This window comes from Stenella coeruleoalba (genome assembly GCF_951394435.1).
Source record: "Stenella coeruleoalba genome assembly, chromosome: 8".
NCBI classification, from domain to species: Eukaryota; Metazoa; Chordata; class Mammalia; order Artiodactyla; family Delphinidae; genus Stenella; species Stenella coeruleoalba.
In genome coordinates, this window is record NC_137154.1 from 40,666,220 (window position 1) to 40,692,879 (window position 26,660).

Here is a 26,660-nt window from a genome sequence, read left to right on the forward strand (position 1 = left end):
AATAGCATGCTAGGCAGAGAAAATAGTAAGTGCAAAGACCCTGAGGAAGCTGGGAGTGGAGCAAGCAATGGATTCGTTGACAGGAAGGGAGATTAGAGAAATTATATAAGGTCAGATCATGTAGTACCTTCTAGGCTACCATTAGGACTTTGGCTTACTCTGAGGAGGTGGGGAGCCTGTGGAAGGATTTGAACAGAGGATAGACACGGTATGAGTTATATTTTTAAAAGATCACTCTAGAATTATCTACATAGCAAAAAGGGTAGAAACAGGGAGATCAATTGGGAGGTTGTTGTAATAGTTCAGGTAAAACATGATGGAGACTTGGTCACTACCTGCTAGGCATTTTAGTAAGTGCATTGCAGATATTCTATGATCATAAACATGATCAGGATCTAATCAGTTAGGTGGAGGGAAATAGTTAACTAATCTTAGTTAACTATTAGTTAACTAATTAGTTAACAACTAACCAAGAAAAAGAAAAAGGTAAGCAATTTAATTCAATAATTCAACACAGAAATCTAGAAAGAGACCAGCTAAACAATGTTTTTAGCAATCACGTAGGATAAGGGAATTAAGTAGGCCAGGAAGATATTAATGAATTAGAAACCGGAAGGACAGTGGAAATGAAAAATAAATATTAAAGCCAGTGCTTTGAAAAGTTCAATAAAATAGAAATTGTTGTTAATTTGAATGAGGAAAAGGAAAAGGGAAAATACAGATATACTACATCCAGAATGAAAAAATATATATAACCTCAAATATGAAGATTTTAAATTATAATGAAAAAGTACAATTTGCTAATGCATGCAAAAAATTTAAAATTAAACTGTTTTCAAAAATATATGTAAATCAAAAATAGGTAGAATAAAATAAAACAATACTAATGTTGAATAACCAGGACAGAAATTGAAAACCTTGCTAAGAACTATGTTATAAAAAGAACTCGGTGAGAAAGTTTCACAGGTGAATTACATCAAGCTTAAGGCACAGAAAGTTTTCATGATCTAAAACAGAAGTTCAAAAGTTTGCCAACTCATTTAATAACATTGGCATAGCCCCAATTCTAAACAGAACAAAGGGAGTACAAAATCCTAAATAAATCACAAGCAAATTGAATTTAGAACTGTATTTTAGTACATATCCTCTGACAAAGCAGAGTTTATGAAGTAGCAGTATAGTGATTTAAGAGTGCAGACTCTGGAGTCAGATAGCCTAGGAAATGGTTTGCATCTTGAGATGGATCTGATAGCTATATGGCTTTAATCAACTTATTTAATCTCTCCATACCTCAGTTCCCTTATGTATAAAATAGGCCTAGCTCTTGTAAAGATTAAAAGAGTTAATATCTGCAATGCACTTACTAAACATGTAGTAACCACTCAAAAAATATTATCTGTTAACATTAGCTTTTATTTTTAGAAGTGTGTTGTCATATTAATAAGTCAAAGAAAAAAAACATAATTTTTTAGATAACAAAAGATATTTGATAAAACTTAATATCAATTTATGATTTTAAAAAATCTTTGGGGCTTCCCTGGTGGCGCAGTGGTTGAGAGTCCGCCTGCCAATGCAGGGGACACGGGTTCGTGTCCCAGTCCGGGAAGATCCCACATGCCGCGGAGCGGCTGGGCCCGTGAGCCATGGCCACTGAGCCTGCGTGTCCGGAGCCTGTGCTCCGCAACGGGAGAGGCCACAACAGTGAGAGGCCTGCATACCGCAAAAAAAAAAAAAAAAAAAAATCTTTGAATATCCAGTAAGAGGAGAGTTTATTCATATATATATATATATATATATTCAATATATTCTTGAGTATGGAAGAAGTACTACTTCATATAATAAGAACACAAATAAGAAATAAGATTTACTATTATTTATGGATGATAAAACTGTCTACCTGGAAAGCCCAAGCAAATCAAAATCCAATAGGACTTTTGAAAAATTGGTAATTATCCTAACTTCCCTTTGGAAAAATAAATGTGTGAGCATTCACAAGAGCATGTTGAAAAAGAGAAGTATAAGGGCAACTTTGCCCTACTAGTTGTTAAACTGTCTTACTGGTGTATAAACATATCAATAGAGGAGAAAAAAGGCCAGAAGATGATCAGCAAAGATAAGAATGGTGTTTCAAATCAACGTGGGACAACTTGGTTTTTTTAATAAATGGTATTGGAACAAGTAGACATAATCTGATCAGTAATAAAATATATCACCTCTTTGTGGGTGTAACCACTGTATTGTTTCTGAAATACATCATATTCTCAGGGGACGTTTGCAGAGTCAGTGTGGGACCTAACGTTGGGGAATTGATACCAGAAGCCATGGCTTATTGGGAAGGGTGCATTAATTCTCTAAAAACAGTTCTTGATTCATATGTATTTCTCCTATAGTTCTATCAGTTGTTTTACCAGAGTGTTGAGCACAAACACAAAAGAGACTTGACTCCATTCATTCAATAAATATTTATTGAGTACTGCCTTGTGCCAGGCATGCTATTCTGTGTGTAGGGGATTCAGCAGATTAACAAAATTGCTGTATTCCTATCCATGTGGAACTTACACTGTTCACAGCATAGGGTGTGAACAATAAACCAAAAAAGTAAACAAATATATACGATATAGTATATAATGAGTGATAAAGAGGAAAAAAAATAAAGCAAAGAAGAAGAGGATTGGGGTGTGTTGGCAGCCTGAGGTACAATTTCAGAAAGGATTTCCCGGGTAGGCCACATTTGAATAAAGATCTGGAGGTGGTGGGGCCGCTGAGTAAGAGCATTCTGCAGAGAGGTACAAGCAGGTGCAAACACTTGAGGATGTTGGTGTTGGTGGATACAGAATGAGGGGCAGAAAGAAGGCCAGTGGGAGGGAGAAGTAGAATGTGAGACCAGGCGGTAGTGGGACTGGTGATGAGAGAAAGGGAAGGGAAATTCAGGCCCTGTAAGCCATTGCAATGATCCAGGTGTTTGTTTACTCCTTGAGATGGATTGTCAATGGGATATTTTGTGCCTCCCGGAGACATGGTCAGATCTACGTTTACAGCTGAGTGTAATCCTCGCATTTACTTCCAGTCATTCTCTCACACACAAAAATTGAGTAATGCCTCCAAACGTGTGCCCACTCCCAAACCACAGGCACGCACGAAAGGACACGGGCACAGGGGCGTTGACGTGTCATTCGCCCTCAATCGTGCCAGAAGCGCGCACGCATGCGTGTCTGTGTGCGCGCACACATCTGGATGAAAATAAACTGCATTCGTGAAACCTGCACTGACTCAAGAATAAGCCTGCATGGTAACAGCCGATTACCCAGCACCTGCACCATCCTACACCCTGTCCAACAGGTTTCTGGATCTCTCTGTCAGAGCTACTGCTCGAAGCCCTCCTGGAAGATCCGAGGTCCTGTACACAGCGGGTAGAGTGCAAAAAAAGAAGCTTCTCACTGTCCCCAGAATCACCGTGTCTGAACTCACAGCGCATGATCCACAGCAGCCTGAGAACTTCCAGCGCGGCAAGCACTGCAGCGGCATCAGCGGCCAGTGGAAGAAAACAGAGCAGGTAGGTGTTTCTCCCAGGCGGAAACGAAATTAGCCTCAGGTGTGCCATGAGTGACCCAGGCCTCAGGGTCCAGAAACCTCAATATTTCCTTCGACACACTTGTGCCACATTTCTTACCTTTGTAGGAGTGGTCTCCGGGCTCAGGACACCTAATTTCCAAGATGTCCTTGTTCAGTTTTTCTCCTTCTTAATCCCAGGTGCGGCGGTGCTGCAAGGGAATAAAATCTCAGAGCTGGGGAACTGGGTGCCTGAAAGTCCCTCTCCTCAGGGCGGACTGACAGGCCAGTGGGGGACCCCGGGAATGAAAGAACTGGTTGGTAGCGCTCAGGTGTGCTTGGGCGCAGAGCCGGGAAAGGCAAGATGTGCAAGGGAAGGGCTCAGAATGGTGGATTGCAGGCCCAGTGCATCCTGGAGTCTAGAAGGAGAAATCCGAGGGCTGAGAACCAGACCGGGGTTTGGGGGCTCAGCAGTTAGGGTCCTGAGCTCTGGCCTAGGCTTTCCCAGAAGAGTTGCAAGACCAAGTTGGCAAACACGGCAAAGCCGATACTGTGCGGCATGTAAATTGGGCTCTGCCACTTTAGACTTGCAGGTGAGTCTTTAAAACTCAGGTGACAAATAACTTTTGCCTAAATGACTTCCAATTCCTGAGGTTTCTGACATATCAATCTTTTGAAATCATTTGTAAGTATGTATGTCCGTGGATTGCCTTTTCCTATTGAGAGAACCACAGCTTTCACCAGTGCAGTGGTGACTGCAGAATGTTTAAGAAAGGACAACTTTAGAAGCCAAATTTGTAACCATGTCACTTTGTGGGCTCAGAACTCTACCTGAGTGCCATGTGGGCCTTCAGCATTCAAAGCCTACATTGGTTCCTCACTTTGAAATCTTTCCAGGCTACAAACAAAGGGCTGGTGGTGTGAGACAGGAATCATCAGGGTCTGTACCCAGAGGGTGCTAACTTAGCCTCCAGCACTTTCAAACTTTACTTTAAAAGTCAGTCCCTCCAGATAGGGAGGGACCGAGATTAATTTATCCCTCAATTACTCTGAATTTCTAAGAAGTCCCTGGGACAGGGACAAGTTTAGAAAACAAAAAACAAAAAAAACCTTTTCTTTGGCACTTAGCACCATGTGTTGCACGTAAGGTGGCACTCACCCAGAGTTTGTTGAATGAATGGAAATCAATTTCCTCTGGCAGATTTACCAGCCAACCTCACCGCTATTAATACGGCTCTAATCCCAACCTGTGGAGAATTCGGACCTAGTTAGGCAGAGCAACATTTGCTTGGATTCTGAAATTGTGAGTGCAAATAAACACTTTCTAAAGTCTAGGGCCTCCTAGTGTGAGATGCAAAACCATTCTCCTCTGAGCCCATCCCTGATTTACCAAGTGAACTAAAAAAGTTTAGACCTTAGCATGTGCAGTTTGCTTATATTGCATCCAGCCCTCATTGAAACTTCTTAGAACTGAAGCACTAAACAGAGCATGATCTAGTGAAAGTCACTAAGGAAAGTACTGATTTTAAAATAGTTACTTGATTATTTGGCACTTCATTGGACAATCTTATTTCATAACTATTAAACCTGGGAATCAGCATGAGGTAAAAATAATCTAGTTTGGAAAAAAAAATTTTATAACATTCTGATAAACTCTAGCTGCTATGATATTTCCATTCTTTTAAATTAGATTCCTGTGCTTTTTTTATTTAAAATTTTTTAGAAAGATCATTTCTCAGGCTATGCCAGAGACCCATATCTGGTTGAAAATTCCTTTTTCAAGTTTTTTCCAGTTTTATTGAGATATAATTAACGTACGAGATTGTATAAGCGTAAGGTATACAGCATAATGATTTGACACACATACATCTTGAAATGTTTATCACAATAAATTTAGTGAACATCTATCATCTTATACAGATGGCTGAGAAATCTTCTGTGAATTTACATGTAGTTAAAAAGGTTATACCTAAATGTTTACTCCTTTAATTACATACATTTTGTGTATGAAATAGACTCAACAACAACCATAAAACCACAATAGTGACAACCTCAGGAGTAGTAGCAACACAAATTCATTCTCCTCAGCCTGGGGGAAGTTCAGACCAGTCCAATTCACTGGAGAATTTCAAATGAAAATTCATTGGACTGGGTTCTGCATGTAAGGAACTTGGAAGTCACTACTTTGTCCTAACAACAAGTAAAAAGCTGAAGAGACTGGAAAAACAACTCTTCTGGAATCCTTAAGAAACGTGAATACAAAGCAAACCTTTGCCCCCAAGACTGAGGAGACAGGCAGTGGGTGATGGCTTACTGGAGCAGAGATCACAAGGGGAAACCTCAGTGGGAACAAGTGCCTAGAGCCAGTGCTGTGGTAGGAAAACCTGAACTGTAACTGAAGAACTGCTAGAGACACAGCGTGGACAACTCTGAGAGTTAAAAACTCCGTCACCCAGTCATAAGGGGTCCCCTACAGTTGTGTGAATTTTAAGTCCTGGTGCTCAACAGGTTCTCACAGTACATAGGAGAGAAATATACGCTGGTGGGATTTGCCTCTACAAGCTGCACTTGGTTCTCACAATAGGTAGCAGAGAAAAATTCCCTTGTGCATCCAGAGAGGGAGGGGAAAGGAACCATTTGGAAATACACCAAATCACCATGTTCCTAAGAAGGCCTGCCCTCAGGAGACACCACTTAGCCAGAGCCTAACCTGAAGGCATATCATCCTGGCCAACTGACCAGGGGAAGGGAAACCCCAACTACAGGCAGCTCTAGGCTTCCAACTGCCATTAAGGAGTCTAGGACCAAGGACCAGTGGATTTTTAGCTTAGACAAAGAATCAGAAAGGCATTCATGGCAGCAGGAACAAAGAGGATGCCACATCCGTGGGGGCTTCCTGTCTTCTCGTTCTTGAATATGAGAGGGCCTAGCTGACTTTCCTACAGAGCTGAGTTGACTTGCACTTGGGGTGCTCCTCCCAACCACACAGGGACCTCCTTTGCGGCAGGTACCAGGAGAGTTTCCTTCCCAAATCCAGAGGCCATTTCTAGGGTGACTTCAGCTGCCAGGGAAAGTGCTGAGTGTGGTAAACCAGGGCCAGGCTGGTCACTCTGAGGGGTGGACAGGCTCAGCAGGTAACACCAAGGAACTACTCTGGGTGGGTTCCTCTGAGATGACTCAAATTCTCCCTTGGTTCAGAGCCATCCAGAATGGCTCTCCTCTCCCTGAGTAAGAACAGTGATCCATGGAGAAGAGGGATAGAAACAGGAATCTTCTCACTGTATGAGGAAGTTCCTTACACAGACAGCTCCTTTATGGGCTCTGTTGGTGAACCATACTGTGCACATGAGGGGACTTCCTCTGTAGCTGAAGTCTCCTGGGGTTGGGAAGAGTATGACTTTGGGGTCTTTTACAACTGGATTTGAGTCCTGCCTTTGCCACTCACTTATGTCCTTAAGCAGATAATAATCTCTCTGAGCCACAGTTCCTCAACATGTATAACATATATTATGTTAAACACCAGACACATTGCTTGGCACGAAGGAGGTACTTAAGAGTGGTGGCTATTATTTTATAACGAAAGCTTATCTAACTATATCAGCTCAGTATGATAAGTGAAATCAATGCACACTCCTCTGCCTTCTTAAGAGGAAGGCAATCTGTAAGTGTTTAATTCTCAGAATAAAACCGATTACCAGAGCCACAACAGAATGAATTTGCCTTCCCCAAACCTCTCAGATACATACCTGTCCATGTTGCAGGCTCATTACTCAGCAGGATTAATGACAACTTATATTAAATACCTGGCACATTGCCTGGCATGGAAAAGGCACTCAAGAGTGGTGGATATTATAACAAAAGTTTACCCCTACCCCTCAAGTGCCAAATCATATCAATTTGTATGGAAAACTAGTAAAATGCAGTGCATACTACTCTACTTTCTTAGATTAAACTGAATACAATTTAAATCCTTTCTTGAAGGTCACTGACAGTATCATAAAATTATTAATACGCTGGTATGAGACAGTGCTACTCTCAGGGTTATGAGATGTGTAGGGCCAGTAGCCCCAAACTAGACAATATCATGCTGTCAGTTCTTTTTGATGCCTAATATCTATATAATTGTTGGTTATTCGCTTTCATTTCTTCCCAAGAAGTTGTCAACTATCCCTTCTTGCTGATGTCATTGTGACTGTATTTAGCAACAGTCTAACCACTTGCATTTCCATTTGGTATGCAGTAAAGCTAATAAGAAAGCAAAACCAACAAAAACCAAACTTAGTATACTGGTATAGGAAAAAAGAACCTATAGATATTAAGTCAGACCCTGTAAAACTGCTCAAGCAATATAAAAAGGGTCTCTGTGGTCATCTCAGTTAATCTCAGTTAATCTCAGTTAATCTCAGTTGCTCAATTAATCTGTACTCAAGAGAACAGAAATAAAGCTTGTCAGAATTATATGTAAACACAGAGCAAACAAGTCCTGCGTAAGCATTTAGGAGTGCTTTTCATCCTGTATAGGTCTTTTCACTTTGTATAACTGTAACTCTATACCCATTACACTATAACTCTCCATTCCTGGCAACCACCATTCTACTTTCTGTCCCTTTGACTTTGAGTACTTTAAGTACCTCATATAAGGAGAATCATTTGCCTTGTTTTATTGACTTCTTTTGCCTAACATGAGGTCCTCAAGGTTCATCCCTCTTGTAGCATATGTCAGAATTTCTTTCCTTTTTAAGGCTGAATAATATTCCACTGTATGCATATACATTTTGCTTATCCATTCATCAATTGATGGATACTTGTGTAGCTTCCATGTTTTAGCTATTGTGAATAATACTGCTATATACATGAGTGTACAAATATCTGAGACCTTGTTTTCAGTCCTTTCAGTATATACCCAGAAGTAGAAATGCTGGATCATATAGTAATTCTATTTTTAATTTTTCTGAGGAGCTGTCCTACTGTTTTCCACAGTAGCTGTACCTTTTTACATAAAGGCTATACATGTACAGCAGCTGTACATTCATTTACATTTACATTGTGCACTAAAAGTATACAAGAATTCCAATTTCTCCATTCTTACCAACATTTGTTATATTCTGGGTTTTTGAATAGTAGCCATCCTAATAGGTGTTAGGTGGTATCTCCTTGAACATTTTTTTTTTTTTTTGCGGTACGCAGGCCTCTCACTGTTGTGGCCTCTCCCGTTGCGGAGCACAGGCTCCGGACGTGCAGGCTCAGCAGCCATGGCTCACGGGCCCAGCCGCTCCACGGCATGTAGGATCTTCCCGGACCAGGGCACAAACCCGTGTCCCCTGCATCGGCAGGCGGACTCTCAACCACTGCGCCACCAGGGAAGCCCACCCCATGACTTTTTAATTTCATATATGAAAGTTTGTACCATTGAACCCCTTTACCCACTTTGCCCATTCTCCAACCCCCACCTCTGGCAACCACCCGTACGTTCTCTGTATGAGTGAGCTATCTGAATTCTTTCACTTAATACAATGCCCTCAAGTGGTTCATCCATGTGGTCACAAATGGCAAGATTTCATTTCTTTTTATGGCTGAGTAATATTTCATTTTATATATATATATATGTATATAATATATATTTAATGTGTGTATGTATATAAAACACATTACACATTTTCCTTATCCATTCATCTATCAGTAGAAACAGGTTTCTTCCATATCTTGCCTGTTGTAAATAATGCTGCAATGAACAAAGGGTTGCACATATTTTTTCAAGTTAGTGTTTTTGTTTTCTTTGGATAAATACCCAGAAGTGGAATTACTGGATCATATGGTAGTTCTATTTTCAATTTTTTGAGGAGCCTCCACACTGTTTTCCATAGTGGTTGCACCAATTTAAATTCCCACCAACAGTGCCGAAGGGTTCCCTTTTCTAACAGATGTGAGTGATATCTCATTGTGGTTCTCATTTGTATTTCCCTGGTTAGAGATATTGAGCACCTTTTCATGTATTTGTTGGCCATCTATATGTCCCTTTGGGAAAATGTCTATTCAGTTCTTATACCCATTTTTTAATCGAATTGTTCTTTTTATTTATTTATTTATTTTGCTATTAGGTTATATGAGTCTTTATATATTTTGGATAGTAACCCCTTATAAAATATATGATTTGAAAATATATGATTTGAAAATATATTCTTCCATTCAGTAGGTTGCCTTTTCATTTTGTTTTTGGTTTCCTGTGCTGTGCAGAAGCTTTTCAGTTTAATGTAGTCATATTTGTTTATTTTTGCTTTTGTTTCCCTTACCTGATGAGACATATCTAGAAAGATATTGCTAAGAGTTTACTGCGTATGCTTTCTTCTAGGAGATTTATGGTTTCAGGTGGGCATTCTCATCTTATTCCAGATATTAGAGGAAAAGCTTTCAGTTTTTTGTCATTGACTATGGTGTTGCTCTTGGTTTTTATATAAATAATTTATTGTATTTAAATAGTTTCCTTCTACCCCTAGTTTGTTGAGAGTTTTTATCAAGAAAGTGTGTTGAATTTGGCCATATACATTTTCTGTATCAGCGGAGGGAATTATGTGTTTTTTTCCTTTCATTCTGTTATTGTGATTTAACCAGTTGATCAGTTTTCATATTTTGAATTATCCTTGCATTACAGGAATTAATCCCATTTGGTCATGTTGTATAATCTTTTTAATATGCTGCTGAATTCAACTTACTAGTATTTTGTTGAGGGTTTCTTCATCCATGTTCATAAGAGATATCGGTCTGTAGGGATTTTTTTTCCTTGCAGAATCTTTCTCTGGCTTTGGTATCAGGGTAATATTGGCCTCATAGAATAGGTTAGGATATGGTCCTTTCTCTTCAGTTTTTTGGAAAATTTTGAGAAATATTGGTACTAGTTTTCTTTAAATGTTTGATAGTATTCACCAGTGAAGCCATCAGATCCAGGGGTTTTCTTTCTTGGAAAATGTTTGATTGCTGTTTCAATTTCCTTACTAATTATAGGTATATTTGGATTTTCTATTCCTTCATGATTTAGACTTGATAGGTTTTGTTTCTAGGAATTTGTCCATTTCTTCTAGGTTATCCAATTTGTCAGTGTACAATTTTTCATAACTCTCTTATTATCCTTTTTATTTCTAAAGAATTGGTAGTAATGTCCCTGCTATCGTTTCTTTTTTTTTTTTTTTTTTTTTAGAATCAATGATTTTACTGAGGGAGATAAGTTACTCAAATGTTAACGGGCCGTAGGCAAAGGGAAGAAACACATTAAAAGTCTCAGGTGTGCTGGTAGAGGAGCGAGAGTACTAACAGCTCTGCCCAACCAACATTCCGGATCCAGGGCTTCTGTACTTCTCTAAGGCTCTATTTCTCATGTGTCACTTTCCATTCAAAGGATTCTGGAGACCAAATGCAACAGGATTCCTTCAGCTACCAACCAAGAGTCTTTGGGTCTTCTCTCAGCCAAGGCATCCAGTGAAAATATGATCTATTTTTCAGAGTCCTCTGGAGGATTAAAAAGTCTATTTCACATTGTGTTGCCATGCTCCTTGCTCTTGTTCCGCTTTTCCATGTACTCATTCTTCAAGCATTTTCTCATCTCCTGATCAAGATCATTGCAATGACCAAAAAGTTTCAGAATGCTGTGCCTACTGGCGGCCACACCCAGAGAGCAGAAGCAGTATTCCTCAGCAAAGACTCTGCACCCAAAAGCCGGCAGCCTGGGCGCCAGAGCTGGGACAGCTCTGGGTGGCCCTGCTATCATTTCTGATTCAATAATTTGAGTCTTCTCTTTTTTACTTAGTCCATTTAGCTAAAAAATTATCACTTTTGTTGATGATTTCGAAGAACTAGTTTTGGATTCATTGATATTCTCTGCTGTTTTTCTAACCTCCATTTTATTTATCTCTGTTCTAATCTTTATTATTTCCTTCCTTCTGATAACTTTGGGTTTAGTGTGTTCTTTTTCTATTTCTTAAGTTATTAAGTTAGGTTGATGATTTGAGATCTTTCTTGATTTTTAATGTAAGCATTTAAGGCTGTAAATTTCCCCCTTAGCACTGCTTTCACAGCATCCCATAAGTTTTGGTATTTTGAATTTTCATTTTCATTCATCTGTAAGCATTTTCTAATTTCTTTTATGATATTTCTTTGATCCATTGCTTGTTGCAAAGTGTGGTTTCATTTACACAAGTTTGTGATTTATTTTTTTCTGTTACTGATTTCTAACTTTATCCTATTGTGATTGGGGAAGATACCTTCTATAATATCTACCTTTTTAATCAATTGAGACTTAATTGGTGGCCTAACTTATGGTCTGCCCTGGAAAATGTTCATGTGCACTTGAGAAGAATGTGTATGCTATTGTTCTGGGTAGAGTGTTCTATAGATGTCTGTTAGATCTGGTTTATTGTGTTAAGTACTCTATTTCCTTATTTATCTTCTGTCTGTTTGTTCTATCAATTATTGGATGGGAATTTGAAGTCTTCAACTACTACTGTAGGACTGTCTATTTCTACCATCAGTTCTGTCAGCTTTACTTCATATATTACACTGATCTGTTATTACATGTGAAAATATTTATAATTATTATATCTTCTTGCTGTATTGAGCCTTTTATTAATATAGGATGTCTTTCTTTTTCTCTTGTAACTTTTTTTGATTTAAAGTCTATTTTGTCTGCTATTAGTATAGCCACCCTTGCTCTCTTTTGGTTACTATTTGCATGGAATATCTTTTTTTATCCTTTTACGTTTAACGTATTTGTGTCTTTGGATCTAAAGGGCGTCTTTTGTAGATAGCCTGTAAGTTAACCATGTATTTTTATCCATTCTGCTCATCTTTGTCTTCTGATTGGAGTATTTAATCCATTTATATTTAAAGTATGCTGATAAGGAGAGACTTACTTCTGTCTTTTTGCTATTTGCTTTCTAGATGCCTATAGCTTCTCTGTCTCTCATATCCTGCATTACCTTCTTCTTTTGTGTTTACTTGATTTTTTGAAATGTATGCTTAAATACCTTTCTCATTTCCTTTTTTAAAATTTTTTATTTATTTATTTATTTTTATTTGTTTATTTTTGGCTGCATTGGGTCTTCTTTGCTGTGTGTGGGCTTTCTCTAGTTGTGGCGAGTGGGGGCTACTCTTTGTTGTGGTGAGCAGGCTTATTGCAGTAGCTTCTCTTGTTGCAGAGCATGGGCTCTAGGTACACAGGCTTCAGTAGTTGTGGCACACGGGCTTCAGTAGTTGTGGCTTGTGGGCTCTAGAGTGCAGGCTCAGTAGTTGTGAAACACGGGCTTAGTTGCTCTGTGGCATGTGGGATCTTCCCAGACCAGGGCTCGAACCCGTGTCCCCGGCATTGGCAGGAGGATTCTTAACTAATGCACCACGAGGGAAGCCCCCCTCATTTCCTTTTTGTAATCCTGTAACTATTTTCTTTGTGGTTGCCATGGGGATACATTTAATATCCTATACTTAAATACTCTAATTTGAATCTACACCAGCTAAACTTCAATAACATACAAAAACTCAGCTCCTTTACTTCTCTATCCCACCCCTTTCAGTTGTTGATGCCACAAAATTGCATTCTTTACATTTTGTGCCCCAAAACATGACCTAATAATAATTTTAAATGCATTAGTATTAAATTATGTAGAAAGCAAAATGTGGTGGTACAAACCAAAGTTACAGTAATACTAGCCTTTATAGTTTTTTAATGTATTATTCTCTCAAAATATATAGGAAGCTAAAAGTGCAGTCACAAACCATTGTTACAATAATACTCACCTTTATAATTGCTTTACTGAAATCTTATTTCTCCACGCACTTTCTAGTTACTGTCTAGTGTCCTTTCATTTCACCTTGCTGGACACCCTTTAGCCTTTCTTGTAAGGCAGGACTGGTGGTAACAAACTCCCTCAGTTTTGTTTATCCCTCATTTTCAAACTAAAGTTTTGCTAGATATAGGATTTCTGGTTGACAGTGTTTATCTTCTAGGACTTTTTATGTATTGGCCCACTGCCTTCTGGCCCCCAGTTTCTAATGAGAAATCTTCTGACTGTGTTATTGAAGAGTCCCTGTATGCAATGATTTGCTGCTCTCTTGTTACTTTCTAGATTCTCTCCTGGCTTTTGGCATTTTAAAGTCTGATTATAATGTGTCTTGGTGCAGGTCTCTTTGAGTTCATCTTACTTGGAATTTGTTGAGTTTCTTGGCTGTTTATATTTATGTCTTCCATCAAAGGTGATGGTTTTCAGCTTTAGTTTTTCAAATATTCTTTCTGCTCTTTTCTCCCTTTCTTCTTCTGGGACATCCACAGTATGTATGTTGGTCCCTTTAGTGATTTCCAGCATGTTTTTTAGACTCTGTTTAGTCTCCTTTACTCTTTTTTCTTTCTGCTCCTTAATCTCAATAATTTCCATTTTCAGATCTTCAAGTTTGCTGACTCTTTTCTTCTGATTGCTCAAATTACCTTCAAATCTCTTGTAAATTTTTCATTTCAGTTACTGTACTTTTCAGTTCCAGAATTGCTTTTATAGATTCTTTTTAGATTTTCTAATATCTTTATTGCTTTTCCCATTGTGTTCACACATCATGTTTTGTTTTGTTTTGTCTTGTTTTGTTTTTTTTGGCGGTGCCTCACAGCTTGTGGCATCTTAGTTTCCCGACCAGGGAATGAACCCACGCCCTCGGCAGTGAAAGCGCATAGTCCTAACCACTGGACCGCCAGGGAATTCCCCACACATCATTTTCTTAACTTTCTGCACATCACATCTTCCTTTAATTCCTTCAGCATTTCTTTCTTTCTTTTTCTTTTGGGGGTGGGGTGGGGTGGGAGCTGCGCCACGCGGCATGGGGGATCTTAGTTCCCCGACCAGGGATCTAACCCATGCCCCCTGTATTGGAAGCATGAAGTCTTAACCACTGGACTGCCAAGGAAGACCTGAGCATTCCTAAGATAGTTGTTTTAAATCTTTTTTAGTATATCTGCCATCAGATCTTTTCAAGGAACGTGTGTTGATTTATTTTTTCTTTTGAATGGGCTATATGTTCCTGTTTCTTTGTATGCTTTCTGATTTTTTGGTAACACCAAAACATTTGAATCTAATAATATTATAACTCTGGAAATCAGATTCTCCTCCTTGCTCAAGGTTTGCTGGGGTTTGTAATTGTTTTTGTTTCATTGTTGTTAGTGTAGGCTGAATCTGTGCTGAGGATCAACCTGAGGCATAAACTTAAAGTCTTCCTCAGGTCTGTCTGAATTTTTCCCTGGGCATGTGTGGTCACTTTCTAATTCCCCTGTATTTGCAGTTTTTTTGAATATCCTCATCTTTAATCTGTTTTCCAATGGGAAAAATAGAAAACTGAAGGGGGCAGAAAAAGAGTGCTGGCCCTTTAAATCTTTTGGCAGTCGTTCTGGCAGAGAAAAAGAGCTTGCAACAATGAGGGCAGATGCAACAATGAGGGGAGATGCAACAACAATGGCCCTCAGACCCACCTACTTGCCTGAACCTCTGTGATAAAACCAGCAATCAGCCATCAGAGCACAGATCCCTGATACTTGCGGAACAGGGTCCTTTTGGTCCACTCTGGCTCCCACAAGCTGTTTGCAACCTACTCTAGGAACACATGCACAGCTGACTGCCATATACCTGGGGATGGGAGATTGGTAGCTGCAACGGTGCTAAGAGCTGGAATTGGCTAACATAAACTGCAGTTTTCAATCCAGGTCTTCCCTTTAGAGTTGCAAGCATTCAACAGACTCCAGAGTTCCAGAGTAATTACATTAGACAGGTTTACCAGCACAGTTGTTGGCTATGTGGGGACACAGATACCTGATATTTCCTACTCTGCCATCTTCCCAGAATCCTTCTTCATGGTCTTTAGTAACAACAGCCAAACAAGTTAGAGCTGGGTGTGAATGAAGAGCCTACAGACATTGAGAACTTAGTAATGGTCGGGATGGCAGTAATGAATTGTTGTGGTGCCTGTTTCAATTATCCAGAGGCTATTTTCTTGGTCTCTTCTTCTCAGCCTTGTTTGGTTTAAGGGAGGTCATCAGGCAGGGGACACCTGATGAGTGGGTGTTTTGTAGTTTCTTTCAGGAGGCACAATCATGGTAAAGACAAAGTCTGTAGTGTGAGAAGGGCTCTGTGATCCAGACTGCAGTCGTATGAGGAGTATGTCCCTGGATAATAGGGCTCTGAGGACATGAATAGAAATTGTGTTCCTATTACTAGATAAATATCCTTGTAGCTGGTGTGATATCAACTAACTTTCAGATGTCAAATCTTGTATTGATTTCTGTAATTCAAAGTCACTTTTTGGCAACAAAGACCAAAAGGATCTTCTAGGTCCTTTGGAAACCCCTTAGCCCTGGGCCAGTTGTCCTCAGCACACCTTAAGCAGTAAGCAGTAGTCCCTCACATTTAAACAATCAGTGCCTAACTTCTCTTCAGCACCAATAAGTGCCATCCACAGCAAACCTCCAGTTAAGATGAGAATGTGAAGAATGGGCTCATGGAAGATCCCAAGGGCTGAGCAGATTGCTTACCTTAAAATGACATTTAATCAGAGTGTGTTATCTTATAGAACCATGAAATTGAGGTGGGAGAAGCATGGAGAAGAAACAACACAATATTTTGGTTCTCTCCACATTGGTTCTTTAGATCTTGCTTTGTTATATTAGTTCAGGTATTCTCTCAGACAGAGCAACAGACATAGAAATATTCAAATGCAAATCTGTATGTAACACACATCCCTGGTATGAAAGATCCTAGGATACAGTTTTTTGGAACGCTATCACAGCTCCTTGGATTGAGCCTTGACTGAGAATTTTCCTACTGATAAGCTTGACTTGAAGTTCTTGGCCCAAAGCTTTAGGTAGATTTTAATTAAGAGTAAGAATCTAGGCTTAGAACAGAGATCTAGGTTCAAATCCCAGCTGCAACACTAATGTAAGTTTAGAAAAAAATTGCTACATTTTTGTTCAAATTTAATTGTGATTTAGAAATAATTTGTTTCATCTTTCCACATCTAGATTTTATTAAGTGAAAATCTCTATCTCTATACACTATCTCCTATAGAATAATAATAGTAACAGCTGATAATCGTTAGTGCTGTGTTAAATGAAAGGTGAATAGGAAAACAACTTTTTCTTATCCATTAAAGAAATATTGGTGATCATGCAACTGCCATAGCTTCTAGCCATAATAGGGAGTAGATGTGAGTTTTACATCTCCAGGAAGAAGACAAACTGATGGTTCTAGTAAAATATATTTTCATAATCAGATCAAAGGAAAAACAACAAAATTTAGTATCCTTGTTTAAAAAGTCAGCAATACCATTTTATTATGAACTGTCTACCTTAGTTGAAGAAGGTATCTTTTGACTGTGGCAGATTGTATTTTCCAATATTGGCCGAAATAATATTTCCCATCCCATATGTTTTTTAAAATCTTGCCATATTCCCATTAAGGGAATATGTGTTAGTTATGACCCCACAGTTATATACTTTACTGACATTACAGAATTCTCATATCAGTTCCCTGGTGTATTGCTCAGACTAAGGGTAAAATTACTCTGATTATGTAAACACATGTCAGCTAGGGGTTAGGGTAGGTGGCCAGGGTGCAGGTAGGTGGTGGGGAAATTCAGCAATAGAGAGTGAAATTAGCCTCATATTTTCTGTGACTCAGATGGAAATATGATAGATAATTAGGAATTTAATATGATCAAACCATGCGTCTTACTATAGATTTGATGTTTTCATGTTCTTGTACCATGTTTCATGATAGGAAAGTTTTGGGGTTTTTTGTTTGTTTGTTTGTTTCTTTTGTGGTACACGGGCCTCTCACTGTTGTGGCCTCTCCTGTTGTGGAGCACAGGCTCCAGACGCACAGGCTCAGCGGCCATGGCTCATGGGCCCAGCCGCTCCGTGGCATGTGGGATCTTCCCGGACCGGGACACGAACCCATGTCCCCTGCATCGACAGGCGGACTCTCAACCACTGCGCCACCAGGGAAGTCCTAGGAAAGTTTTAATTTGAAAACATGACTAAATAATCACTCTGAAAACATTTTCATGAACAATAGAAACAAAAAAGAAATGATACTAATAATAATCCCAAATATTAATCAACAAAATATAAAGAAAGAAAGCCATGTACGTTCTCAGTGAGCTCATATGAAATCCTCAGAGATTAAACTTTCATTTTATGCAATCTTCCTACTCTGTCCTCTGAACTCCCAGAGCATGCAATCATTTGGTCAGGAAGTCTGTGTTCATGTCCACAGTGTCACACATTTTGCCTGATGCTAAGGACAGAGCGGTGACAGATGCTGTCCTTGCCATCTGAGTTCATGTCATCAGTATAGTTCATATCATATCAGGTTGTGGCTCACTGTATATGTGTTAAGGAAGGGCCCAGGTCTTCTTCACATTTGTTCACAGTAATCAATTTTAATTGGAGCAGTAAGTTTAAATGGTAATTTTTTCTTGAAAATATGGTCAGGGGAATAAAGGGAAATGAGATTAGATAAAAATAATCCAAATTGTTGCACTTAACAAGGTACCAACATTTCCTGATTGAGCACCATGTGCCAAACGTCATTCCAAGAACTTTGTATATGTTCCATTGTTCAATCTTCTCCCCAATCCTGTAAGACAGGAAGGAAACTAATCTTACTAAGGTTTACAGAAGTTGATTCCTTACACCCTTCTGACTCATCCTCCCCACTGCAGCCAGGTGACCTGGTCTGGTCACTCATTGGCTTAGCAGCCTTCCATGACTCCCCACTGGCCTTGGAATAATGTCTAAAACCCTCAACTGACTACTATTGGATCTGGTGTTTCTCAAAGTCTCCAGCCTCATTTCTTGCCTCTCTTTCTCCTACTCTCTTCTCTCTTGGTATAATGCTTTTCCTTCAGTTCCTTAGCACTCACCATGTCCTTTTTCATATCCTGCCTTTCTACAGGCTCTTTTCAAATTTGGAGTGCTGTTCATTAACTGTTGAATGAATGTGTGAATGAATAACGGGTATTGGAGGTATCAGGATAGGATCCTGTTCAGGAGAAAGATCAGGAGTAGTAAGGGGATCAGAGAATTAATCACAAAATTCTGATAATAGATGAGTTCTTGTCGATTGCAAGATGTAGCACATCTAGAACCCAGATCTTGGTTTCTTCTCTTTACTAGAGCCTGCTCTTCCTTCAAGCCTCAGCATTAGTGCCACTTTCTCTAGGAAGCTTTTCAATTCCCAAGGTAGTTAAAACCCCTGCTGTGTGCCATAGAGCTACCTATATACACTTATCTTCTATAATGCTCATTATACTTTGATGACACACATTTTTATGTCTTTCTTGTTTGCTTCTCTACCCCAGCACATAGCACTGTAAACACTGCTGGTGGTTATTTGCTCTACGTATTGATTTATTTAAATTACACACAATGACACCAGAATATACAGTTGATTCTCATTGGTTTGGTGTTTTGTTTGGCCATTTGTATCTTTCACATAGCATTATGGAGTGGTTGGAGATTTTATAAATCCTCTACCTTCTCTTCCAGGGTGATTACAACTGGTCAGGGATTGGGGCTACTCTCAAGTATAAAATGATATTATCTAATTAAATAAGAGAATTAAAATAACAATGATTCTGATTCTCTAAATGTCCCTCTGGGCACATGCTCTGTTGGAGCACATGTCTTTATTTTCCTTTCTTTTACCTTCTCAGCTCTTCACTCTATTATGGCTAATTCCTATCCATCTTCTACATGTCAGCAGAGCTATCACTTCAGACAATGTGCACCTAGGCTATCTAAATGACAATCATATTCCCAGTGTCAAGTAAAAGGGTACTTGACAAATGGTAGGAGTTCAATAAATGCTGCTGAATAAAAGAGTGAGTGAGTGAGTAAATGAAGGTGTGTTGGGGAGATTCAGGGTAGGATATTGTTCAGGGGAAAGATCAGGAATAAAGAGATGAGGAAATCAATCACAAAGTGATGTTGTGTTCTTTGCCATTTAAACTTTTCAAAAGATTAAGCACACCTAGCACCCAGATCTTAGTCTCTCAATATCATTCTCTAGTAAAATGGAGCAGAAAGCCTTCAAGAAATGGCTGATTCTAAGGCTGGGGCAGGTAAAATATGAACCTGGAGCATCATGTAGGGCTAGAAAATAAAGAAGTGCTCCAGTGGCCATAAGTGTGGGCTGAAATTAGTGATTCTCATCTAACAGACAGAATATGGAAAAGGAACCAGAGTAACTTTAATAACAGGGGGAACCTGGCAGACGCTACCTTAACCAAGTGATCAAGGTTAACATCACCAGTAATACATGCTGACGTCACGGACTCCCTGATGTGATACAATGAGAAACACACCTCTCTTCTGAGGTATTCTTCCAAAGAACCCTAACCTCAGTCTAATCACAAGAAAGCATCAGATAACCTAAGCAATAGCTGACCAGTGTATTCAAAATGTCAAGGTCGTGAAAAACAAGGAGTGACTGAGAAACTGTAAGAGAATCAAAGGGGACTAAGGAGATATGAAAACTAAATACAGCATGGTTTCCTGGAACAGAAGAAGGATAATAGTGGAAAAACTGGTGAAATCTGAATAAAATCTAAACTTTAGTTAATTTCATTCTACCACTGTTAATGTCTTCATTTGATAAATGGGCTGTGGTTATATAAGATCTTAATACCGTGTGAAGGTGGTTGAAGGGTATATGGGAATTCTGTACTATCTTTGCATCTCATCTGAAAAATCTAAATTACTTCAAAATCAAATTTGAAAAAAAAGAGGTTGTACATGGTTTGACCTTAGTGTCCATTTAAGGGGAGTGTAGTGAGGGGAGCAGGGAAGTTTGCCTGACTTGGGGTCCATGAATTCTTGGCTCTCTAGCAGTGCATACACCACTACCCTTAGTGCATAGTGTTTTCAGTTTTACGGAAAGATTTCACACTAAGCACATTTGACCCTCTCCACCAAGAGGAAAGATGGGGTAGGAAGGTGTTTAGGTTCATTGGGACTAGGGTGAGCTTTTCCCAGTACCTTGTGTTAAAATGTGTAATCTCACATATAATGTCTGAGATCAGGCATCTGTAGAGACCAAAGTGTAGACTCTAAAAGGAACTGATCTGAAAGAAGACTGTGACATCATTAATTAACACACTAATGAAAGAATCACACAGAGATTATAGGCAACCAAGTCCAGAAAAAGGACAGCCAAACTGAATTAGTCAGCATGTTTGCAGCAAGGACCAGGGGGATGTAGGTGCAAGCTGTGTCTCATAAACCAAGATAATAGGCTCTTCTCTTCAGTAAAGATCAGTGACTCAGGCTGTTATAGCTCCTGTGCCCTGATTCTGTTCTCTCTAAACAAGTTATTAAAGCATGAAGAAAGATAATTGATTACCTATGTACTCTGCTAGATAATTTAAATGCTAATGTTTTTTAATTCTCTCAAAACACTATGAAGTAGACATTATTGTCCCAATCTTACACGTGGGAATGAGAGACCCATAGAGAGATTAAGCTACACACTTGGTTACAACGTAAGTAGTAGCAGAGCTGGGATTCAAACCCAAATGTATCTGATGCCCTGACCCAATCTCTTACCAGACCCATTGGGTGAGTACAGAGGAAATGCCCCACAGCCCCCCTCTAATCATCCTACCTGATGGGAATTCCTCCTCTCTGGGGTTGTGTTTTGGTGCACTCATTGTTTAAAGGTCAAAACCCCAGTTGCCTTTAGTAAATTTATTTATTTATTTTTGGCTGTGTTGGGTCTTTGTTGCTGTGTGCGGGCTTTCTCTATTGCTGTGAGCGGGGGCTACTCTTCATTGCGGTGTGCAGGCTTCTCATTGTGGTGGCTTCTCTTGTTGCAGAGCATGGGCTAGGCACACGGGCTTCAGTAGTTGTGGCACGCAGCCTCAATAGTTGTGGCTCACAGGCTCTAGAGTGCAGGCTCAGTAATTTTGGCGTGCGGGCTTCAGTATTTGTGGCATGTAGCCTCAGTAGTTGTGGCTCGCAGGCTCTAGAGTACAGGCTCAGTAATTTTGGCGCACAGACTTAGTTGCTGTGCAGCATGTGGGATCTTCCCGGACCAGGGCTCGAACCTGTGTCCCCTGCATTGGCAGGCGGATTCTTAACCACTGCACCACCAGGGAAGTCCCCCCAGTTGCCTTTTGAAGACAACAGTCTCTATAGTGAATGGACAAGAGGGTGACTCCCCAATATCCATTTCCCTTTCTCTTGGTACTAACCCTGATTTTTGTTGGGTATTTGTGCCAACCCTGCCCAGCCCAAGCACTTTGGCTGAAGCTGACTCCACCCCTCGTCCTTGGCGAAGGACATCTGATTCAGACCAGTGAGACTACTTTCTGGTCACACATTTTAGTGACAGGGTGTGCATGCAAGCAAAATTAGGTGAAGAAGCATAGGATTTCTTTGCTGGGAGCTTCTGAGAAATATGGTTCTTTGCTTTTTCTTGGTGGAGGGCAGGGTTCAGAGATTTTTTTTATCCTCTGGGAATGGAATGAGGAATCATGTAGCACAGGGGTATGGATGAGGAAGCAGGTTGTTGCTATTTAGTCCCAGTGAAGTGAAGTCACCTTTTGGAGGAAGTGCCATGTGCATCAGACAGGTCAAAATAAACCAAGCTTTTGGTGTTCCCACCTTCCTCATGAGCTAATAAATCCCTTTTATTATTTAATCCAATTTGAGTTGGATTTTCGCTTACTTGCAGCTGAAAGCATCTTCACCGAAAACTTCCAAAGTAACTTTTTTGAAAGTCAGTCCATATAATTTATCGTTCATATCAGGACCACTTTGATAGAGTAAGGAAGAGCTATTAATCATCACATTCTGGCAACAAGTGAATCCATCCTTTGTCCAGGATGGCAACTGGGACGATCCTGGACAAACCGGGGATGTGTGGTCCCTCTACCACTGAGGCATATGCTACTTGCAATTCTGTCAGTGAATAAGCTGTGAACCTTTGGATGAGCACTCTGCTCTATAGATACCAGGTTTCTTTTTTAATAAAATAAAATATAACATTCTGTGAATCTAGGTAGTTTCTCCATAATCTGTAATGTTCTGAGCTCCGTTGCTGCCTTGGAAGTCAGAAGCTAGGAAGAGGTAAGGAAGAATTCACCTACAGGTTTCAGAGGGAGCACGGCACCTCTGACACATTGATATCTGAGTTCCAGCTTCCAAATCTAGGAGACAATAAGTTTCTGTTGTTGTAAGTCACCCAGTTGGTGCTACTTGCATACAGCAGCCCTAGGAATCAAATACAGGAGTTAAGATGTTTGGTCTCAGGATTCTGGGCTGCCCACTCCTACTTTAAACACATTTTTCTTTCATTTTATGCTTCTGCTTAAGGTTTTGTTTGAAAAGCAGGGTTTCATTGGTGAAATGAACATGAAACCACAGGTTTAGAGCTTTGAGAGTGTATAAGTTGGACACTTTCAGTTGCAAATAACCAAAGCTGAGGTCAAATGTCCTAAATAACCAAAGAATTTATGGGTCCTGTAATTATAAAAGTCTAGAGAAGATGTAAGTTTCCGGTGCACTTTGACAGAGACATTGACCGAGGCTCTGACTCCATTTCTCTGCAGTTTTCTGGAGAGTTGTCATGTAAGGGTTTCGTCATCGGGCTGCTCCTGTAATGGTGGCAAAATGGCTGCATAGTTACAGCTTCACCTCACAGCACACTACGCAGAGTAGGGAGGAACAACGTTGACCAGGTATCCCCAGCCAAGGCCTTGAGGTTCTCACTGATTGGACCACACCTGAGCCTGCATTGATCATCTGACCTGTGTCTGGATCAGCTGTGACAGGAGGGAACAATTCACCCTGATTGGCTTAGCCCACTCTTTCCATTAGCTTTTGCTACATAAAAACAATACTCCAAAATTTAGTGTCTCAAAACCACAACAATTTATTAGTTCATGAGTCTGTGGGTCAGGAATTGGGCAGGGCTCAGCTGGGATGGCTCACTCTCTTCCATGTGGTGTTGGCTGGGTTCACTCATACATTTAGGGTCACTTGGTAAGTCAGCTCGGGGCCAGCCAGTCCTGGATGTTGTCGGTCCTACGTCTGCCAGTCATCTGGGTTGCCTCGGTTCTCTTCTGTGTGTCGTCTCTGCCCATCCAGCTGGGGCATGTTCTCATGCACATAGTGCCTCGTGAAGGTGAGAACAGAAGCTCAAGGACCCTTGACATCCAAACTTGAGACCTGTGTGACATAATTTCTGTCACATTATACTGGTCAAACCAAGTCCCCACCTCTTGATGGGAAGATCTGTAAGAATTAGTGATGGTTTCAAATCATCACACCCATCTTACAGCTGGGGGAAGGAGAATCATTGTCACCCAAACCACAAAGCTGAACAGAATCGACATTAGGGGGAAAACTGGCCAGAGGCTGGAGAAGAGGCTAAAACGTAGATTGAAATTAATTGTGAGGGGCTCTGTATGCCTTGCTAAGTGGACTTTATCTTCTAACTTGTGGTTCTCACCCTTTTTCTGTGACAACATGATTAATGATTCTGATGCATTCTCATTAGAAAATGTGATTTAAAAGTGAATCACAGGCTTCCCTGGTGGCACAGTGGTTAAGAATCTGCCTGCCAATGCAGGGGACACGGGTTGGAGCGCTGGTCTGGGAAGATCCCACATGCCATGGAGCAACTAAGCCCATGCGCCACAACTACTGAGCCTGAGCTCTAGAGCCCATGAGCCACAACTACTGAGCCCACGTGCCACAACTAATGAAGCCCATGCGCCTAGAGCCCATGCTCTGCAATAAGAGAAGCCAGTGCAATGAGAAGCCCGTGCACTGCAAGGAAGAGTAGGCCCCGCTCACTGCAACTAGAGAAAGCCCACATGCAGCAACGAAGACTCAATGCAGCCAAAAATAAATAAATAAAATAAATAAATTTAAAAAAAAATAATAATTTTTTTAAAAAGTGAGTTACCATGACTGTTTTTCTCAGCCTGAAGACTGGGCATGAATAATGTTTTTTTAGGGGGGACTGCATGCTCCTTCCTCTTGGGGAGTGGGGCTGCCTTGGTTGTAACTCACTGTTCCAGGCACTGGGGAGCCACTGATGTCTTGTTCCTAAGTGCAAGGGAGATTTCTGCTCTGAAACTCAGTCTTAAGCTGCTCCGGTAACAGCTCTGAGTTATACTCACACACCTTTCTTCATTTCCCCCAGTGTGAACATAAGCCGCTAGTTTGGGATTTTCCTCTTTCCAGCAGCACACGATTCCCAGAAGCAACATTTCTTCCTGCTGGCCAAGTCCTTGGGGCCCAGTCTGCTTTTTCCTGCTTTCTGGCCTCGACTAGGAGAGCCCCACTGCATACAATGTGTTTGGACAACAACCAGGGGAATGGCCACCATCCAATTCTCTTTCCTCCCAGAAATCTCCTTCTTGCAACTGATGTGGTCTCCAGTGACCAAGCAACATAAGCTTGAGCATATTGACAAGGGGATCTTGTCAGTGCCATCTCTGTGGCATCTGAGCTCCAGCTCCAGTGAGTGTCCTGCCATGTGCACATATTTATCTCTGCTGCTGGGCTGTACACAACTTGTAGAAGAAACATGGGATTCACCTTGTTTGTGTTGAAAATATTTACTGAATGAGTGAATTAATAATGGATGAATAAAAAGGATAATGCTGAGCAGCATCCCTTTTGATGGAAAAGTTTATGGGCATGGAAAATGTTCCCTGATCAGTGAGTCCTCAGAGTCATGGCTCCCAGGAAGGCACCAGTGCCAGGTGGTATCAGGCATCTTAATCTTGGCTCCCCCCACACACTAGTGGAGGACACCTGAGCCCAGAGCAAGGGTTTGGAACAGAACTTCCCTCTCAAACTGAGTAGGAATAAGGCTCCAAGGAATCTTTTCAGACACTAGAGAAGAGCAAGGGTGAGTGTGCAGAGGAGGAGTGGGAACAGGGGGAAGAGGAGAAGGATGCAGGAAGTGAACAGGGAAGAGCAACCCCCATCACCTCCCCTGGAGCCCGTCCTAATAGGAAATCCCACCCTGGAGCCTGCAGCCTGGGTTCTGTAGGGCTCTTGGCTGCACCTCCTGACCAGGGCTGTTTAGTTTAAAAGAAGGACTTGAAGCCTTCAGTGTCTCTCACTTAATACAGCAGCTTATTTGACACCCACTCCATTTGGATAGCTCATTTCTGGTCCTTCATCCCATCAGAGGCAGCCCTTGCTCACATCTATTTGTCTAAGGAGCCTGGGTGTCTGCTGGAAAGGGAGGTATTTAGAGTATATTATTCAGTTAGAACCAGGAGGAACAAGGGCAGTTTCTGCCTTTGTGTGACACGCTAATCCCAGGACAGCTCAAAATGGCTGGGATTGTTTAATCTGCAGGATGCATTAGGGCTGTCAACAGAGAGGGGACAGTAAATATTACAGAAAGCAGTTAAGGGGTGTGGCCTGACTGGAGCTTCAGCAGCAGCCCTAGGACAGGGAGGAGGCACCTGAGGAGTAGGTGATGGAGGATATGGTGGGGGTGGAGCAGAGTAAGGCAGATCTGGTGGCCCTCATTCATGCCTGCCTTTCAGGGATTTCTAATACATTGGTTCTCAACTTTAGATGCTCATTGGAATCTCACAGGACTTTTGCAAAATGCTGATACCCAAGTTCCACCTTCTTCTCCACATTTTGATTAAATTGGTCTGGTTTGTGGTCTGCGCATCAGATTTAGGAAGCTCCGCAGGTGGGGAGGCTGTGAAAGGAAACAGAGAGATCTTATCATTTCATAGTGGACAGCTGGAAGGACACCTCCAGAGCAAGGTTCTCAGGTGAAGCAACAGGCCATGAGGGAAAGGTCACCTATCCAGATTACTGACAAAGAAAGGGTTTTTTTTTTTAAATCTCTTTTATCTCTTGAGGTCCCTGGCTAGTTAATTTTCCCAGTTACTCTTTTTTCCCCCACTTACTAGTCATGTGGTCTTGATGAAGTGTCAGTTTCCTTACCTGTCAAATGGGTATTATCACCTAATCTACTCATTTCCTATTATTGCCATGAAGATCAGAGTTCATGAAGATGCTGTGCATATAGTATTAAAGCAAGAGAAGA

The 26,660-nt window shown here is 40.7% G+C and overlaps 1 long non-coding RNA gene across 1 annotated transcript in view; it reads left to right on the plus strand.

The window, feature by feature from the left end:
• The first annotated feature begins 3,318 nt into the window (after positions 1–3,318).
• Positions 3,319–26,660, plus strand: part of LOC307190002 — a 103,112-nt gene continuing 79,770 nt past the window's right edge. The window contains exon 1 of the long non-coding RNA XR_013829338.1: positions 3,319–3,553. This is a non-coding gene — a long non-coding RNA (uncharacterized lncRNA). The remainder of the gene's footprint in view (positions 3,554–26,660) is intronic.